The sequence below is a fragment of the Suricata suricatta genome, chromosome 3, assembly GCF_006229205.1.
Source record: "Suricata suricatta isolate VVHF042 chromosome 3, meerkat_22Aug2017_6uvM2_HiC, whole genome shotgun sequence".
NCBI lineage: Eukaryota > Metazoa > Chordata > Mammalia > Carnivora > Herpestidae > Suricata > Suricata suricatta.
Genome location: NC_043702.1, coordinates 77,405,893 through 77,414,487, shown reverse-complemented (window position 1 = coordinate 77,414,487; position 8,595 = coordinate 77,405,893). Strand labels below are relative to the sequence as shown.

The window sequence follows — 8,595 nt, the reverse complement described above, 5'->3', positions numbered from 1 at the left end:
TTTTTTTTTTTTTTTATAAAGCAAAGAGCATTTATTATTACGGGCTTAAATTCGCCGGGCTTAAGCTCGGGCTCACAGACTTCACCAACGCAGTGGATCCGTGCTGAGAGCCCTGAACAAGGGCTGAGCAGGGGTTTTGTGGGTTTGGGGAAGGAGGAGTTACAGGAAATTAAGACACAGGTACAGTGATCCAATCATAATTGTACAACAGTATTGGCAGCAACTTTAACCATACACATTGTTTAGAGCCTTTGTTACTTTTGGCGGGACCCAATCACAACATCTAGTGTTTCTTTGAAAATAACCAATTACAGGATGGGCTAAGGACCCCCACGTAGGGTGTAACTAGCCTTAAGCAATAAGTGATTATCTATAGCTTCTATCTCTAGGCCTGCCCTTAGGAATGTTAAGCATTTTAGCTGGCCGCTTCTGATTGGGTGTTACTAGGGTGGTCCCTGGTTGAGCAATCTGTGCCCTTTTACTGTCTAATGATTCTGAGAAACTGGCACTTAGGCCTCCAGGGTCAGAGGGGAAACTTGAAGCCTGTCATGGAGTCAGTTTGGTTCAGACCTGCGTCCTTTCATTCCCCCCTCTGTCTTGTAACTGACCCAATGCTGGGTCAGCTGAGTTACCATTGTTCTGGCTTAAGGCCTGGTAATGAGTTTTTAGGACCATTAACAGAATAGCATTTACACACTCTTTGACAAATGCTATGATCTTATTAATGATACAAGAGCCAAATATTAAAATATACCAATTTTGGTTTTGACTCCTCGTTCTTGTCCTCTCTTGTGGTGGTCCAGACCCGTGGTTAGACTATCCTGTACAATTCCTGAGCTATGGGCATAGAAGCAACATTGTTCCCCTAAAGCCTGGCATAGCCCTCCTTGGTGTAAGGGGAATTTCTTACCCTGTAAAAGGTATAGGGAAGGAGAACTACCCAATCTCTGCCAGTCTCCGTGGTTAATTTGGTAAGGGTCTCTTTTAGGGTTTCTAATATCTGGCGCTACCTGGTTTACAAAAGTAAGAATGACAGCCAATTTGTTTCCTCATTTTTTGGGATCCTTGGGCGTATAGGTGCAATATGCCTCCATGGTTCTTTCTACATTACTAACCTTAGCCAAATTTGTGGGCCATCTAGCGGCCACTCGAGGACCCCCCATTAGAGTCTGGTGGTAGAGGCATAGGCTCCCCTTACCTTCTGCAGTGTTGAAATCCTATGCCCAGTTTAGAGGCAATTAATACCAAGAGAACATCCTATCCATGAGAGGAAGGTGAGCTTAATCAGGAACTTTTTGCTGCTTCCCCGGCTTTCTGGGGCAATGTTTGCCAGTCCGATGGCAAAGAGATGGGACTGTTTATCTTATTGGACCGGTGATTCCTCAGGCTTCTGCCGTTCTAGACCAGCCAGCTTCCAGGGTGTGGCTGGAGCAGGACTGGAGATCTCAGGAGTCAGAGTCTTTTTTCTTGAGGGTTAGTTTCTGGGTCACCTCACTGGGTTGAGGGTTCTTCAGAGCTGGCCTACTGAAACTTTAATAGGGGCTGACTCCCATTTTTAAATATCAGCATGGATCCACTGCGTTGGTGAAGTCTGTGAGCCCGAGCTTAAGCCTGGTGAACTTAAGCCCATAATAATAAATGCCCTTTGCTTTTGCATGTGTGACTCGGTCTCCCTGGTGGTCTCTGGTCTTTGGGGACAATATTACAATCTAGGCATAACATTTGGTCCATTGGCTGGGAATCGAACCCAGGCCTCCCGCATGGCAGGCAAGAATTCTACCACTGAACCACCAATGCCTAGACCCCATTAGGTTGGGTGAGTGGGGTCTAGGACCCTACCGGGAGGCCGGAAAGCTGGTTTGCCTGTAGGGGGTTTCACTGGTGGCAGCAGCAAGACCCCATTTTCCTTAGGACACTTGTGTCTGCTTCTTTGTACGTTTGTTTGTCTGTGTATAATTTTTGTTGTGACTCTTAATGTTAAGGACTTTTGGGACAAATGCAGTATTTGATCTTTTCTCTCTACTTAAACTGTCTGAAATTCAAAAACTCACAGTGAGTATTCTTTTTCTCTTGGCAATTACAATTTTTTGCATAAGTTCAATAAAAATGTGTTCATTTTATAATAGGACACCATTGGAAATACTGGTTATTTTACCAAAGCTTTGACTGGAATGTCTTATTTAAGAGTCATGCATAGGCCCAGATATGATCTGAGAGCTTTAAGGAACTAAGGTTGACTTTATGGAACATGGAGCCATAAAGCCTCATGGAAATGCTGGCTGGATACCTTGCTCACAGAGTTCCCAGCAGCCTCCCCAGGTGAGTAAAGAAGGTCACTTCCTGGCAGGGACAGGAACCTCAGCATATCTTGGGAACCTCGGAAAGAGGAGTTTGCCCAATTCAACAGGTATTATAGGCCTGTCTGATGGAAGGTGCTTGGCTTGGCTTCTGGCCCAGAGTGGCCACTAAAAGTTCAACCTGGAGATTCCTTATAAAAGGACCCAGCAAAGCAAGCTTTATAAAATCCTCATGAACAATTTTTATTCTTACTGAGCTTATGTAAATAATTAAGCCAGGGTTGTTAAGAATGGATTCATTCAACAAATGCATCGGTCTTGATTTGGCTATCTGAAAACGAGGTTTTTTAGAGAGAAAAACTATGTTTCAGCAATGCACTACTGTAAATGTTATTCTAGTTCTGAGTGTCTTTGAATATTTGTTGTTGGATCTCAGTCTTGTTAGTCTGTGAGGAGAAAGGTTTTACTCTCAAGTGGACATCTACTTACAGTGCCCCTGGTAACATACGTGCTATTGGTTTCATTTTATTGAGCAGTAGCATTTATCTCTTTTCCACTTTCCATCTCTAGCTGCTTTACATTCATAAAATCATATAACTAAACACTGAGCTAAGACACAAGAGGGCTGCTTCTATGCATGCCCCTCCCTAGACCTCCATCATTAATAGGGAACTATCCTCTATGTTTATTTTTTATAAAATTATAACACATATGCAAAAAAAATTAGGAAAGTTTTAAAATGAAAAATTAAAAACATCTTCTTCCACCAACTATAGCCTTACTCATGAGAGATGACAATTTTTTTACTTTCTAATCTTGTTTTCTATGGTTCTATTCTTGACACTAGATTACATATTTGAAACTCGATTTGTTAACTTGTCAATCTTAGACCTGTGTATTTAATTCTCGAATAATGAAAGATGAAAAATATAGTTCAATTTCCATCTCTGTTTTTGTTCTCCATCTGTTGTTATTTTTTTACCCCATTCTTCCAGGAGTTAACTTGGCAACCATTAAACAAGACATAGTGTGTTTCTTGGCCCATTGACGTCGGGCAGAACTACTGACTTCACACTGTTTTAGGTGAGGAAATAAATGCGTGAGGGTCTCCTACTTCTCTCCCTCCTTTTCCTCCCAAACTTGGTGGGTTTTACCCTCGATTTTTCATTGCCAAAATTTATTTCATGCATTCTTCTCTATAACTGTAATGAAATTTTCTACTTTAAATTGATTGAACACCAATAAGCAAGGTTTACAATAATATGTATCGCAAGAACCAAATAGTATAGTTATACTAATTACATGTTACATTTCTTCAGATGGAGAGTTTCTTACTCTATACACCATAATCGGTGTAAAGTTATGCTAAATCTTATTTAACTTCATATTTATAGGGCCATACTTTTTGGGGTTTTTTTCACAAAGGAGATGGGTAAGAACAATTTGCCTAAGGTATTCCTGAGACATGCTATTAACAATTGCACTGATCATAGCCCATCCCTGCTTCTGCCACTGGCATCCGCTGGATCTGCTGGGCACCACCAAGAGAAGGTAGCTGCCACTCCAGTGTCACCAAATCTGTGCATCTTCGGGATACAGTTTTCTCTATTGGGGTCTGTTCATCAGTATCATTCCATATACATTCTTTCTTTCTAGAAAGAATTTCTCAACCATTGATGGTCTTGTGTTAGTCTAGATTCTCTTAAGAAAGCCAATAAGATATCTATATATTTGTCTGTCTATTCTATATATTTATATCCCTATCTTCCTTCCTTAGTCTTTTTTTTTTTTTAACATCTATTCATTTTTCGGAGACAGAGAAAGTCACAGCACAAACAAGGCAGGGGCAGACAGAGAGGGGGACACAGAATCTGAAGCAGACTGTCAGCCCAGAGGCCAATGTGGGGCTGGAACCCATGAGCCTTGAGATCATGACTTGAGCCGAAGTCAGAAGCTTAATCCACTGAACCACTCAGGTGCCCCCCCCACCTTAGTCTTTCTTTCTGTCTTTCTTTCCCCCTTCCTTTCTTCCTTCCTTCTTTCCTCCCTCCCTCCTTTCTTTTCTTTTTTTCTCTTTTTATTTCCTTCAGTGTTCTTTTTTTCTTGCTTGCTCTCTTTTTCTCTTTCAGAATTGACTCACATTATAGAATTGGCTCTTAATTATAAGGGCTGTGTAATCATATGAGCCAGTTCTGAAGGAGAGAAGGAGAGAAAGGGAGAGAGAGAGAGAGAGAGAGAAGAAAGCAAGCAAGCAAGCAACAGACTGGGCCACCCAGGAGCCCCAAGAGGGCAGTCTTCTTGACTCGGTCTACCAATTCAAATGTTAACACCATCCCCAAAACACCTGCATTGACACACCCAGAATAATTTTTAACATATCTGGGCTCCTCCTAGCCCAACAAAGATGACACACATAAAATTAACCATCACAGATCTCTTTCTCATTTTCAGTGTCATTATATCTTTTATGACACTTCCATGGGATTTCAGAAAGGCAGTAAACACAGTCCCTCCTTTTGAAAGAGAGTTACTGTTTGCTTCCTGGTGCTAGCTAACATGATTGTTTATTTTCTGGATAATGTCTGCTGGTGCTCAGCCCACTCTCCTTTTTGTGCCCTCTCCTGTATTGAGGGGTCTGGATGGCAGAAACCGCATTCCACACACTATCTTGCTGACCGGTTCCAATTAAGTTTGGCCAGTAGGAAGCATTTCAGTGGGACTGCAAGAACAACAATAATGGAGATGTCTTTCTGCTTCTGGTTCCAGCAGGAGCTGTGACCAAAAACTACAGGTAACTGTGGGTGACGCTGACCTCCAACAGTGTCAGTGGGTCTGGAAGCAGCAGGAGGCAGCAGGGGGATGACAGGGCCACGGGCTCCAACCTCAGCAGCAATGCATATTTCTGGACTCTGTCTAAGGCCCTCACCCCCACCTTTATGCTTTCACCCAAACAAAATTTTATAACAAATTTCTTGTATTAAATTCACCTCTGATTGAAATTTTTAGACCATTTCTGTTTTTCTGCCTGGAGTATGACCGATACATTCACTAACATTAACGTTCTGTCTTTCTTTGAGATGATCTGATGTATCTTTAAGCATTAGCTCAAAGGGAAAATTAAGATAAGAGATAATCACTACCTTTTATTTCATGCTTGCTGCTTTCTACTCTAACTCTGAGGTAAATATTTCTATCCTCATTTTGTGGATATGTTTGAGTATATTTATATTTGGATATATTTGGATATACTTGGGTATATTTATTTGGCCAAAATCACAGTACAAACTCACTTCCAAATCAAATTCTGCTCTTTTGATGTGGGAAGATCCATTGATGTTTGATACAAATCCTAATAAGTTGAGATGGTATGTGAATGCTGGAAGTCCCTTCACACTTAAATTTCCTTTATTAAGTGAGAAGCAATTTAATCACTTTAGATTCTTACTTTGAAAAGATTTGGGTCTTTGATTAAAATAATCAAGAATTCAGGGAAGCTCTTCAATGCAGACAATTCAGGTGGTAGATATGCTACTTGTTCTAATAGTTTTCAGTCATTAATATCTTTTTTATTAAAAAATTTTAATGTTTATTCATTTTTGAGAGACAGAGAGAGACAGAGCATGGGTGAGGGAGGAGTAGAAAGAGAGGGAGACACAGAATCCAAAGCAGGCTCCTGGCTCTGAGCTGTCAGCACAGAGCCTGATGTGGGGCTCAAAATCATAGACGGAAAGATCATGAACTGAGCTGAAGTCAGATGCTTAACCGACTGAGCCACCCAAGAGCCCCAGTCATTAATATATTTTAATGGCATAGTTTATATGTTTACGGTCAGAATGCTGGATTGAAATAAGAGAAAACCCCAAAGGATTTTCCTCTTCCATTAACAAATTAGCATTAAGGGAAGGTAGATGCTCTTACATATCATCACACAATAGCACCACTGCACCCAACTGAAATTAAGAAGCAAGATTTTACCTGCTTGTAGGTTTCAGATAATAAAGACAGGCCTGAGACCTTGCTCATGTTGAGCAAGATGACATTCCTTAACTGAGTATCCTCTCACCAACAAGGGAGGAAGTGGATCAGCTTAGGAAAGTTTTATCTGTTCGGAAGGTTTTTGGAAAAGTCATTCCAGGAAATTGCCAACCATGTCTTCTAGTTCTCAGCATTTCATGTGACAGATTTTATAGACTACTACCTTCCCTTTGGACTGCCATGTGCCAGCAAAGTGGCTCTTAAGTACAGAGCTCTTACAAATGTGTATGCATTTAAAACATTTGTATACTTATCCATGCATTTGCCTCTATCTGCACACAGCAATATAACCCAGCTCTAAGAGAAATTGACCTCGGCTCCGGGGTATGATGATGTTTTCATGCATGCCTGGTTGCCTTTGCTATTTCTCTGCTCCTTGACAATCTTTCCCTCAAAGGAAAAAGAGAGACTGAGTTAAGTAATTAGAAATGCAAAGTAAACATCTATTGCTGTTCTCTGAGAAGAACTCTAAGCCCAGGAGTCATTGGTCTTGGGGCTGACCATGGAGCGTCCAGAATTTTCACTTCCCAATATGTACTTTTAGGTAATACTCCACTAGTGCCCTCTCTGTTTAAGTTTTAATACGATGCCATATGTCCTGTTGTTTTACTTAGGATGGAAAGGGAGAATCTGGGGCTCCTGGGTGGCTCAGTCGGTTGAGCATCTGGCTTTAGCTCAAGGTCATGATCTCACAGTTGTGAGTTCGAGCCCCACATCAGGCTCTGTGCTGACAGCTGGCTCAGAGCCTGGAGCCTGTCTTCAGATTCTGTGTCTCCCTCTCTCTCTGACCCTCCCCTGCTCACGCTGTCTCTCTCTCTCTCAAAAATAAATTTAACAACCTTTTTTTTTTTTTAAAGGGAGAATCTATCTTCTGAGACCAGTATAAAGCATTGATGATGTGTTTGCATTATATGCATACAAGCAGCAACCACTCCCCACCTAAGAAGAGCCGTTCCCTCGTGCCAAACGCCTTTATTCAGATGGTCATAGGTGCCAAAATGTGCAGGTGCATGCCTTGATGGTTTTCACTTTGACAAAATAATTTAGCAAGAGAGTAAGTTTAGTGTGACTTTCTTTTGAAGTTTCAACCACCCTGTGTAGAGGTGTAGGATTATCAGCATTAGAAATGGGAAGAATGCTGAAAATAATTTTTGTTACTTTGATAGTATTAGCAAAAACAATCAGAAAAAAAGGAGCAGTGTGAGGGCAGTGTAAAGTAGTAGTGCATTTGCTACTTGTGTCTCCCCATCCTTTTTTTTTTTAAGTAGTTTATTGTCAAATTAGTTTCCATACAACACCCAGTGTTCTTCCCCACAAGTGCCCTCCTCTATCACCACCACCTCTTTTCCCCCCTCCACTTTCCCCTTCAACCCTCAGTTCGTTTTCAGTATTCAATAGTCTCTCAAGTTTTGCGTCCCTCTCTCTCCCCAACTTTCTTTCCCTCTTCCCCTCCCCCTGGTTCTCCATTAGGTTTCTCCTGTTCTCCTGTTAGACCTATGAGTGCAAACATATGGTTTCTGTCTTTCTCTGCCTGACTTATTTCCCTTAGCATGACACCCTCGAGGTCCATCCACTTTCTTACAAATGGCCATATTTCATTCTTTCTCATTGCCATATAGTACTCCATTGTGTATATATACCACATCTTCTTGATCCACTCATCAGGTGATGGACATTTAGGCTCTTTCCGTGTTTTGGTTATTGTTGACATTGCTGCTATGAACATTGGGGTACATGTGCTCCTATGCATCAGCACTTCTGTATCCCTTGGGTAAATCCCTAGCAGTGCTATTGCTGGTTCATAAGGGAGTTCTATGGAAAGTTTTTGAAGAAACTCCACACTATTTTCCAGAGCGGCTGCACCAGTTTACATTCCCACGAACAGTGTAGGAAGGTGCCCATCTCTCCACACCCTGGCCAGCATTTATAGTCTCTTGATTTGTTCATTTTAGCCACTCTGACTGGTGTGAAGTGGTATTTCAGTGTGGTTTTGATTTGTGTTTCCCTGATGATGAGTGATGTTGAGCATCATTTCATGTGCCTGTAGGCCATCTGAATGTCCTCTTGGAGAAGTGTCCGTTTATGTCTTCTGCCCATTTCTTCACTGGGTTATTTGTTTTTTGGGTGTGGAGTTTGGTGAGTTCCTTGTAGATTTTGTATACTAGCCCTTTATCTGATATGTCATTTGCAACTATCTTTTCCCATTCTGTCAGTTGCCTATTAGTTTTCTTGGTTGTTTCCTTTGCAGTGCAGAAGCTTTTTA

The 8,595-nt window shown here is 41.4% G+C and overlaps 1 long non-coding RNA gene and 1 other non-coding gene across 3 annotated transcripts in view; one reads left to right on the top strand and one right to left on the bottom strand.

Moving 5' to 3' along the window:
* The window catches only part of LOC115287826, a 48,296-nt gene that overhangs the window by 18,079 nt on the left and 21,622 nt on the right, over positions 1-8,595 (top strand). The window lies entirely within an intron of this gene.
* TRNAG-GCC lies at positions 1,727-1,797 on the bottom strand. The gene has a single exon. It is a non-coding gene; the product is annotated as a tRNA-Gly (tRNA).